Source organism: Carassius auratus, chromosome 11 (assembly GCF_003368295.1).
Source record: "Carassius auratus strain Wakin chromosome 11, ASM336829v1, whole genome shotgun sequence".
In the NCBI taxonomy this organism is placed as follows: domain Eukaryota; kingdom Metazoa; phylum Chordata; class Actinopteri; order Cypriniformes; family Cyprinidae; genus Carassius; species Carassius auratus.
Window position 1 is genome coordinate 1,077,444 of NC_039253.1, and position 12,359 is coordinate 1,089,802.

Consider the following 12,359-nt stretch of genomic DNA (forward strand, 5'->3'; position numbering starts at 1 on the left):
TATTAATAAGTAGCTGTACTCTAAAGTATATATTCAGGTGTATATCATTGACAGAAATCACCACTTTTCTTGGCATAGTAACTTTTTTTGTCATTTGATGTTTGGCCAAATATTTGGAAATAATAATAATTTTACTCTAAAATAATAGTGTATATAAGATTGTGTTTTTTGTTGTTTTTGTCGCTGTTGTATTGATTATTATTATTATTATTATTATTATTATTATTATTTCTAATTTCCACTGTAAAATAAATTGTGTATATAGGAAATGTATTATTAATTATTATTATTATTATTATTATTATTATTGTTATTGATATTTGGTTAAATGTTATAATAAAAATATTTTTCACTGTAAAATAATTTATTATTATTATTGAAATTTGGACATGTTGGCAATAATGAAAAAAAAGAAATTATTTTTAACAAATTATTAATTTTTTCTATTAAATATATTTATTATTATTATTATAGTCCTTTATATTTGTTGGCAGTAAATATGTTGGCAGCAATACAAATTTAATTAAAATAATTTATAATATTTATTGCATTTGCCTGTAAAATAAAAATCAATTCCATAAGAAAATAATTTTTTATTTTATAAACCGTAAAGAGTATAACTGTAAAGTACCAATGCTAATATTAATTTGTTTTTATGTTTTTTCCTTTTCACTAAACAGAAGGAAAACCGCAGGAAAGCCTTTTAAGCTTTTCTTTTGTTCACAAAAACCAGTTTATAAGTGTGGGCAGATAATGATTCAGATTGAGTCTCATCTCGTTGTAATGTTTGTTGCTGGTAAGAATAGCTCAGGGATTTTTGGAGTGTTTTTGTGAAGGACTTAGTCACATCCAAAACTGAAGTTCGTCCGAGTCGCCCAAGATTTAAAACTTCCCCTCGGAGATATTCAGAGCAAATTAAGACGTCTGAATGTGTTCCCAGGGCAAAGGCTGATGGAAAAGCCTATTATTAAAAACTGTGTGCCAGCTTCCCCACCAGAGAGTTGAAAGAGTTTTGTTTGGAGTGGCGTTAAATTATGCTTTAATTTCAGGATCATGTTTAATCTGTTGTAGATCGATTCGGAGCAAAACAAATGGTTTCAGTCAGTTCTTGTGGGCTGGATTGTCTCCTGTCATTATGGTCACGTTTGACTCCGAATGATCTTTAGTTCAGAGTTTCAGAGTTTTTCCTCGTTCAAGACGTTCCCTTTCGGCAGGAGTCGGACCTGTAGAGTAACGTGTGGGATTAGGGGAACTGTTAGTTTCTTTGGCTGTGAAGGTTTTCAGGAGTTGTTCCGACAGGCCGCTGTATGAGCAGATCAGATGTTCAGGGTGTGGACAGTTTCTTAGTTGAATTTGTATTTGTAGGAGAAATAAGGCCTGAAAATATCAGTATTTGTTGCAACTACCATTTAGTCTCCTTCATCCAACAAAAAATGTAATAACATTTTTAGGGCCCTAATAAATCCATTTTATTTTTTCCCAAATTATGTTTTTTCAAAAAAAAAAAAAAAAAAAAAAAATTTTTTTTCAATGGTTTCCATTTTTTCTGTCTTAATTTTCTCAACTTTATTTTTAATGGTTACATTTAAATGTATTAATCAAAAAGCATGTCTAATTAATTAAAATCATAACACTTATACATTTTCACAACAATTTATTAAAGTGTGAGAAAAATGATATGTTTACGGCCCTTTGCAATGTTTTATTTTTTCTTCACCATATGTTTTATTGTTACTTAATTCTGTGTTTTAGCATGTCTAGTTATTTAAATGCATGAAAACAACTACATTTTTTCAATTGTTTCTTAAAATAACCTTTTCTTCATCGCAGAAATTATAGGGCCCTACATTTTAGCCTTTGTATCCTAATTGGTGTTTGACAATGCTTTTTCTGTATGATTATATTAGTTCATTTATTCCATTATATCAAGTTTGTATACGTTATTAGTAGTAATAGTAGAAGTAGTAGTAGTAGTATATTAATTTAAGTTTTTAGTAATATCGATTATGGAAGAGCAATGATTTAATTTAGTAGACATTGTCTCTTATTCTGATGTTTCAGAAATGTAATTTATTCTATTTTATTTCCACATGATTTTTAATAATAATAAAAAATAATAATTCTTTTAGTGAAACTTTAATGTCTTATTACAAATTTTTTAGTAGCAATAAGTCATAAAAAATATTTAAGACATCGTACATAGATTTCGTAATTCAAATCTTCTATATTATTATTATTATTATTATTATTATTATTATTATTATTATTATTATTACTACTACTACTATTACTACTAAATACTGATCTTTTAATTTGAGAAATTAATGCCTTATTTTGTAGCAAATTTTTTAGTAATGATTATAATAAAACAATATTATTTATTAGACATTATCTAACAGAAATTTCAGAGATTAATTTAAATGTAATGCTATTTGATCCTATTTTTATAATAATAATAATAATCATCATCATCATATTATATTCTATTATATATATTTTATATTTTTAATAATAATATTATTAAATTACCATTCTTTGAAATAATGTGAAATTATTAGTGAAATATTAAAGTATTTTGTTACTCATTTTTAAGTAATTATTATTATTTAAAAGTCAAATTGTGGTCTTGGAAATCACAAAATGTTTGGACAAATTGTACATCCATAACACACACACACACACACACACACCAAACAGTGCAGCCTTGCATGTAGTCGGTCATCCTAAACCTGTATTTATTTGTCACCTGGTGATTCTTACTTCTCTGTTCAGGTAAATGCAGGTAATGAAAGCCGTCCATCTCTAGTTTTCCCCAAAGTTATCCGACCCGCTCTGTCTCAGATGAGGCACTGATTTATACACAAAGCCAAACTCTCAGAACTTGTTGTACTGGATGAGTGTAGAGCTTCTGGCCATCAGTTGGCCTTTAACACACACAAACACACTGAGAAAGTGTTTGCATTCATGTTAAACTGACTGTATTAAAGAGATAACCACATTCCCAAGTCCCATTTATTTATACAGCACTTTATACAATACAGCTTCACAGTAATAAACAAAATTACAGTGTAAAGGTTGCAAGATCATCAATTATGAAACCAATTCAATTTATAAAGCAGCTCTACACAATACAATAGTGTCATCATTATTCAGTTCAGAGTTGCAAAGTTCAACAATTATGAAACTTCTGTGAAAGAAACGGTTGTAATTCGCTTTTTTTTCATTTAGCTTTTTGTTTTTGGAATTCTAATTTTATATCTCACAATTTAATTATTATTTTTTTAATTTTATGGTTCTTTTCCCTCCTTCAAAATTCTGTTGGAATTTTGTGGTTTTGACGTTTTCTGAATATTATTAAATTTTTATATATATATATATATTTTTTTTTTTACCTCTGAATTCAGTTTTTTTACGTCTCTCAATTTTAGCATTTTTTCCCCCAATTTTTTTCCTCCAATGATTTTTTTCCCACCTTTTTGAATCATAATGATTTTTTTTTTTTTTTTTACTGAATGAAAATGTGATTGACTTTCATGTTTATATCTCGTGATTCGGAGCATTTCTAAATTGAGAAAAATGTCAGAATTGCAAGAGAAAAGCTAAAATTGTGATATAAAAAGTCAAAACCTAGTTTTAATCCCATATGTAAACCACCTTCAATTGAAAGAGTCGTTTAAATAAGTAGCATATCTTTCATCAATCCGCTAATTAAGCTTCAGATGAATAAGCCACACCTAACAAGATATTGACATGTTGTAATTCGCTGTAATCTGCTTTAGTTTTGGAGTCTAAAAGAAGCAACAGGATGCAGGGCTTCGCTAATGCAACCCTAACCAAAGTTCAGTTCCTCGCACCGATGCCAGAAGCCGCGGATGCAGAAACCTCACATTCCTGCAGCAGAACGGATTGCATCACAGTTTCAGTAATGCGTCCCAGATACTGACATTCTGCCCTCGGTCCAAATAACGAAACCTCAAAGTGGAAAACCAACACGTACGGCATCCGTCAAAAAAGGCGAGACCTTGAGCAAATATTTCAGGGTTGCTATAGAACAACTTCAGCATTAATATTCTCAGTCACGCTGTGTTAAAACATGCATGAGAGCCAGAGAAGGTGAGCTTGCCTAAAACAACCCCAGCTTTCTGTGGGACGTCTGCACAGGTTTCTCTTGCGGTCTGCAGTTGAGTTGGAAGTTAACATCTTCCATTACGTTAAGTCTGACCGCATGAGGTTTTTTTACACCGACTCAACCTGAGGGAGTTGTTTTTAGGTCAAAGCGGGAAATGCATGCATGCATGGTAGCAAAGGTCAGATTGCATTGCTTGCAATGACGCTTTGACCTTCGGGGGCCAATGCAAGGAGCGAAAGCAAACCATGTAATTGACATCAGCCTAAGACAAAGCAATTTCTCTTTCTTAAAGTGACTGGCTTTGCTTCCTAGAGGGAGAAGTTTACAAGCGTCTCTGGTTTCCTCCATGTTATCTGGATTGCATTAACACTTCAGTCACCATGTTGCTCGAAGCGCTCCTTCTGCTGTTCTTTAGACCCGTGCAGTGGGCCAGTATGTGATTTTAAAGTTAATCATTTACTCTCCTGACTTGCCATCTGTGTTAAGACTGCGTCTGCACATCCGATGATCTCATACAGACTTACACAAGCACGCTCCTGAAGCTCGTTTTAACCTCTTCATAGGCATTTTTCAGATGCTTTGACTCTGATGTCATGTGCTTAATTCAAAACATCTCTTGCATGTTCTGCTGCTTGTACTTTGCAGGTCAAATGTGCACCATTTTCAATGATTTGCATTGGGTTTTCTGTTTAGAGGCTGCTAGTTTAAGGTCAAAAAGCCTGTTTAGGCTGTGGGTTTTAAGTCTTTTAAAAGCCACAGACCCCCAAATATGATCATTCTCATGTGAGTGACCCCCATCCTAAAATTTAAAAGGTATTTGTATAGCTTTTTGCATTAAGACCAACGTTCTACTGTTCAAACATAATGTTATAAGTTACAAATATTATTTGGAAAATAGTTTTGTTTCTATCAAGTTCTTACTGTATGCATGCATGCTAACACCTTTTTATTTTTGTTAAATGTAATGCTTAATTTTAGTGCTGTAAAACAATTAATCATATCCAAAATAAGTGTATATATGTATTATACACATGTAAACAAATTGTTTTAATTGTTTTAATCCATTTTTTTATATAATTAAATTTACCTTTTGTTTTAATTTAGTTTTTGTTCATATATATTTTACTCTGATTGTTAATCGGTTTTAGATTTTTTTTTTTTTTTTTTTAATCAGATTAAGTCATTTTAAATGTGTAAATATACTTGTTTTTAAATATTTGTTCATTATTAATCGTTTGTTTTTTTGATCATTTTTATTAAATTATCCAGCTTATGTATTTTTATCTTTTTTTTTATTCCATTTTTTTATATTTTTGGTTATTTACTCATTTATTTGAATGTAATGATATTTTTATATCATTTAGATTTTTCTTTATCTTTGTCTATTTAGTTTTTCTGTAAACATTTGCATGGACTCCCTGCACGCTCTTGCGCTGGTTTAAGGCTGAAATGCATCGTATAAATGCAGCATATAGGATTTGTTAACATGAACTTCAACCTAAGAAGAGTATCACACAGTGGAGCTCCTTAAGCAGTTGCAGTCTCCACCCTTGGGTGTAAGCCAGTGTTTTCTGTGCTTGTGTGTAGGTCGTATTGCCCGGTGGAAGGTACCACAGCTTGTGTTTGATTTACAGTTCAGACTTGTCTGTCAGATCAGGGAGTGCTGGGGATTTTTACAAGCACAAATAAAACCGCAAAACAAAGGGTCCTTTAGAAAAGCAATCTGCTTGTTTGGAAGGCACCCAGAAGGCCAGTCGTGTTTCTGTTGCTATGTGACTTTTCACTGCTGTTTGTCACCGAGAAATAAGTCAAAAGATTTGCGAACAGCTACACAGATTTCCTGCCTACTGTGTTATTTACTTTGGCTTCGGCCGAGCCTGGATGACTTCAGATGTCTAAAAAAGCTTCAAAGCCTTTCTATTCTCTGAGGCATGTTCAGACATTTGGGCTTTACACAAGATTTGCTCATTTGGACCTTTTCTTCGATGCAATTCTCTTCACTCTTTTGCATGTATTGCATGCTATTTTTAGGGTCCTTTGATTGCCATGATGAGAAAATTGCAGACAGATTGACAGAATCCAGTCATGAACTTGGAAGTTACTGTATAATGCAGAAAATATTGGATGAATGAATTAAAAGTAGGCCAGTGTGCTTGAATGAAATGGTGATATGGATTCATTTTTGTTAATATTAAGCTGCAAAAGGACTATTTAGATATGAATCTATGTAGATATGTTCTGCATGCCTCTATGAATGAATGGCACGGTTTCATTTACTACACGTGTACTGAAGCACGTGTGACACTCGCAGTGTTTTCAGTCGCTGTCATCTTCATAATTCATGAGCCTTTTGCCATTTATTTGAGAAAAACTATCATCAGATCATATATACACAGAAACCTAAAACTCTTCACAACAGCCTATCATAATACAAGTTTGGTTTAACTTGAAGAAATTGTGACATGCAGTGTTTTACTATACATCTTGATGTACATTTATGCATTTAGCAGACGCTTCAAAGCGACTTACAGTTCCTGATGTAATGCTACTACTGCTAATAAAATGATTATAAATACTTTATTTTTAAGTAATAATCATAATTTTTATTCAATGTTTTAATTTTAACGGTAAACCCCTTTTGTGCATGACTCAAAGCTTGTTGAATTTCCATTTGATTAATATGAATAAGCTTTAAAAACAAATTGTATTTCAGCTTTTTTTTTTTTTTTTTTTTAAGTATTTATCAATTCAAAATTAGACATGCTTGATTAATAAAATGTAATCAAACTATTAAAATGTAATCCATAAAAATAAAAATAAATTGAAAGCAATAAATTGAAAGCACAGAACTCCGTAAACATAAAACAGAATTAGATTAAAAGGAAACCCTAAAAGTGTTTTTGTTTAAAAAAAAAAAAAAAAAAAAATCATGATTTAAATTAATTAGCCAATGCTTTTTAATACATTTAATTTAGTTAGAATGCATTCCAGAAGGAAAAAATAATAATAATAAAAAAATAGAAGGAATGAAATTTGTAAAAAATAAATAAATAAATAAATTACTGAATTTAGGTCAAATTAAAGCAGATTTCTCAGCACCTCATTTCATTGCAACAGTAATTGGCTGTTTTACAGCACTACTTTGGAAACCTTTGGGCCTTGGCCGACTTTCTCATGTCTGGGTTTTGAGTAACTCTTCTGGTGCAAAGGTGAAAAAGACCCTTTTAAAGCATGAGAAATGTCATTCGGCTGCTCAGGACGTCCTTTCTCTGCCGGTTTCTGCCTCCTCTTGTCTTATATTCCTCTCCCCCAGCTCCTACAATAGACACTTTCTGAGATTACACTGGCTTTCATACAGGAGCTCTTGTGTCCGGCTGGAAGCGGGAAACCCGAGACGTCCACCGCTACCTTCTGCTTTTGCAGGCTTCTCTTGTGCTCCTGTTTGCAATATCGAGCCAAGGATCTGCAGATCCTGAATGTTCAGTAGGGTTTATTGGGCTCTTTGTCATGTGGTTGTTCAGAAGTAATTGAAGTCTTTGACAGGAGAATAAGAGAAATAATTTCAGGTGAGGTATCGGTTTCTGTGCAACCTTGAGCCTGTTAATCAGTGTAATGAGATGTGATTTGCATTGACAAAGTACGCAAAAGTGAGACTTTCCATTGCAAACATTAATGACCACTGTATGTGATGCAGTTCATGCAAATATGGACGACTTCCAATAGGAATCAGCCATTAGAGGTCACATGACCCTCTTTTCTCACAGTGATTGGCTGTTGTGGTGATGGAATAACTTGGCAACCTTTATTATTTCAGTATGTCAGTAATTTTAACCTAGATCCCACCCAGCTGTTCTTGAGCCTGGACAGGATTGAACACGACCATACTGGCCAACTTTAAAGCTGTGGAGGGATCATATTCTCCTCTTCTCTTCAGTTTCAGTGATTTAATAACAAGGAGCTTCTCAAGCCTGCTTTAGTCTTCATCAAATCCTTCTAATTATACTCCACCCTCATCTAAACAGCACTTATTGTGTGCAATAGTAGTCTGTCTTATTGCTTTGTAAACTTCAGGCTAGCTGGTACTTTATATAGTTCAGTTTCAAGTATTCAGTGGGTTAATAAATCACCTGAGATTTGATCAATTATGCACATTTCAGATTAATATGCTAATGCCACAACTTCAGTTTCTCTCGCATTTAAACGTTTTAGTGCATGTCAAACACCACTTGTGCTTCTTAAAACAAATCTGAGCTTCAAAATCAGGCCAACAATATTATTAGACACATCATTATTCATGCATAAACGAATAAAGAAGAGTATATGTTTCTAGAAATTCGGATTGGAAAAACTACTATATTATACAAAAAAAAATTATAATAATAAAACACTATATTGATTTCATTATTATCAAGTCATCATACAACCAAGATGTTTTTTTTTATCCATTCATTACTGCGAAAAATCAAGATATCGATTAAAATCTGAAATATTAATAATAATTCATGCTATATTTAGATGATCGGTTTCATGTTGCTACCAGTTTGGTTTGACAAATGCATTACGTTACTGTTATTATGCTATAATATTTTTGGTAAATTTATTTTTATTTGCATTATAAAAGCTTGGTTAAATTTGTATTCTTTCATTAGGCAACCTTTTTTTTATTGTTTGCATAAATTTGATACATTTTCATATATAAACAAGTTGTTTACATTCTTCAAAGCACTGAATGCAAGTTGTTTACATTAATTTGAGATCAAACGGAGAACAAACGGTCTCATTTAATCTTAATGGTATGAAATAAAAATGGTTAAGTGATGAATATTGATACTGAATGGCATGGCCCAGCACTGGAATCAGTTGGATTGACAGCTGGGTTATTACACCGCAGACTGAAGTGTGAAACTCTTATGTAAAGTGATTGTGTTCTAGGGTAATTTTTCATGCAGGAGAGGTAATTTTAAAGCAGCCTCTCGTGTTGGCCGGCTGTTTTTGCATCCGTGCCACATCCTGAACTAAATCCTGGGATAAGTCCACCAACAAGCCTTCAAACGGCGGAGTGAGATTCAATCAATGCGTGGTGTAAACCATATGACCGGCCGCCTCCCAGCAGTTAAAGTGAGAACATCATCTGTATTTCCTGTATGAGGGTGAGCTCATCGCTCTGGAGTAACACACGCCATCAAACTCAGCCTTTCATCAGTAATAGAAACTCAGAGCTGAAGACAAGGCTTCTCAGAAACCATGTGTTTGTGCTGAAATAAGTATGAATGAGAAATGAGCTGCTGTCAGCATGAATACAGTACAATAACTTCACCACTGGAAATGTATTCATTTATTTCAATTCATTTAAATGCATTTTTCTTACTCTTTTATTATTGAATCTGCAGATTAGGACATAGTCAATTATGCGTCAAATAAAAGCTATTCAAACATTTGTTAATTGACATTAAAACAAAATATTAATGTTAGATTAAAAACTTCCAACTCAAATGTTTTCATACTACAATAACTGACTGGAAGTTAAAAAAAAAAAAAAACTAAAACTGAAATAAAAAATAAATTCAACCTAAATGGTACTATGTAGAATAATAATAAATAATGCAAATGACAATCACATAAAATAAAAGCGAATTCAAAATATTTAAACTATATATTATAATAATCGTCATCTTAAAAACGATTGTAATCATGTATAGTTGTTTAGTGTTTTCATCCTTTTAATTTGATTTAAATCATTTTCAAATTCATTAGAAGCAGCATACTGTAAATCTTAATTATGAAAACAATTAAATTGATTGTTAAAGTATGAACATAGTTCCATGGTTGATCATTAAATATGAACACAGTTGCTTTATTAATATTACTGCATAAATCTCATCCTTAATTCATGTACGGCTGACAAATGTATTGCATTAAATTTAGGTTTGTTGAAACTGTAGCGCAAATGTATTGATGTTTTATATGCAACTAAAAATATGTAAACATTAAATGGATTATTTTCTAAGTGCATATACAGCTACTGTACAAGTATGTGTTAAATGACTTCTGTTAATGATTAGCATATTAATGTGATCAGTGTTAATATGTGAATGTGGGCGGGGATATGTTAATGAGCTTATGGTTTAGTTTTAGTTATACACACATGGTACATTTCAAATGCTTTAACTTCAAAATGGCAAGAGACTTCCTGTTTTCCATTATGACCCTTTAAATAGTTTCAAATCCAAGTTTTTTTTCCTCCCTCCTTTTTCTATTTGTAGCTCTGTAATCTCATCTGAGAACTCGCATGCTACAAATCTGCAGTAATTTGAGATAATGCATTAGAGTAATGGTTTTTTAATTGCGGGTTATTGCAGGCTGTTATTGAGCGCTGGTTTTCCACACTACAGCCGAGCTGTTTCCTCTCTCTGACACAGACCAGAGCCTGATAATAGTGTGTAATCGGAGAAACGCTCTCTCTCTCTCTCTCTCTGTGTGTGTGTGTATGAGGCTGTTTGGTATAAAGCCCACGTTTTTTTTTTTCTCTCTTCTCTTTCTTCACCTCAAACTTGGTCGTATTACCAAAAATAAAATACATTTAAATAAATCACTTCAGCTATAACTAAATAAATCAATAAATAAAATGTAAAAACAATAAGAATATAAATAATAGCAATATAAAAATATATAAAAATTGTATAATAGCTGAAAACGATTGATGCTTTAAGAACATTAAAAAAAATGACATAAGTTAAGCAGATTCTTTATTCTCAATACAAAATGAAAAATATCATTCTTATAATGCACAAAAAAATGTTTTATTCAAAATCATTGCTTCTGTAATGTATTTCTATAAAAATCTAATCTAGTCTATTTACTCAGTCCTGAATTTAAAAGTTTATAAGGAACAATAATATTTTTTATGTTACAAAATGTTTTATTTTATGCGTTATGTAAATGTTTATTTTTTTATATTTAAAAAAAATAAAGCATTTCTATTTTTTTTTCATTTTTTTTATTAATAATCTTTTGCATTTTAGCGTGAAATATGATGCTGACATGTTTTCATAAGACTTTTTTGCTGGCCTAACCAAGGCTTCATGAGAAGGGAAATGTAACGTTGTCCTCTTTTCATAGTCCAGTTAAATCCTGATGTCTAAAGTCAAGTCCTGTCCTACAGTACACGTCCTACTGATTATACTATAGCTTTTACAAAAGTAGAGTGCATTGCAAACACTTTTTGTGTTGTTTAAGTATTTAGCATTAGATCGGTGAAGAGTCCTGATGCTTTAACATCTAATGAAAGCAAACTTGACTGCTGTGGATCCATTAGTGTTCACTGAAGCAGGCACCTCAGGTGTTTAAACTCAAATGAGGGTCATTTCCCTCTCCTGACTGTTTTTCTTCATCTGATATGGGGTTTTTAGAGTATTATGATGTCTGGAGTTTATTTTCCGCAGCCGTCTGTTTGGAGCAGAAGCTGTTAATGATTGTGCATGCTGCATTATGAAGCCGTGACACAATAGTAGTTGGTTTGAGGTGACCTGATGGGACTGTTAATGGAGGGTCTCGGGTCAGAGGCTGCTCTCTGATTGGCTGCTGCTGGAGGGGGGCGGAGACGCTCTCATGGGAAGGAATGTGCTCCTGTATGAAGAGTGTTCCCGTCACAGGCGTCTGCGGATGATGTCATTTCTGAGAGATCCCGCTTCCAAATATTTAAAACACTTTTTTTTTGCTTAGTTTTAAATCAGTCAAACATTTTGATCCCAAACTAATCAATATTAAAGTTTTCAGTGTTTTTTTTTTTCTTTTCTTTTTTTTCTTTATTATAAATAACACTTTTCACAAAAAAAGGACTTTTTTTACTTTAGTCATGTATTTACTTATGACTAAATGGAGGGGAAAAAAATAAAAATTGAAGAAATTTTTTGGTGTTATTTTTTTTCTTTATTCATTTAATTATGACTAAAAAAATAATGAGAATAAATTAATTTAAATAAAAATTAAATTACCCTGTTTTTTGGGAAATCTTTTCTAAAAATGTAAATATGCTCATGAGCATGTAAAAGCAAACAAATGTAAAAAAAATATTTTAAATATAAAAAAAAAATGTAAAAAATCAAGTGACATTATTGTTTTCATGAGCCACTGCATCAGCAGGTTTTGCATGTGTATGTGCAAGCTTTGTTTTCTGAAAATACAAATCTGTAGTTTTGATGCTCATTTATGATCTGAATAAATGTTTTTG

At 31.9% G+C, this 12,359-nt stretch overlaps 1 pseudogene; it reads right to left on the reverse strand.

The window, feature by feature from the left end:
* Nucleotides 1–1,167: 1,167 nt before the first annotated feature.
* LOC113110546 (keratin, type I cytoskeletal 13-like) overlaps nucleotides 1,168–12,359 on the reverse strand; it is a 15,783-nt pseudogene continuing 4,591 nt past the window's right edge.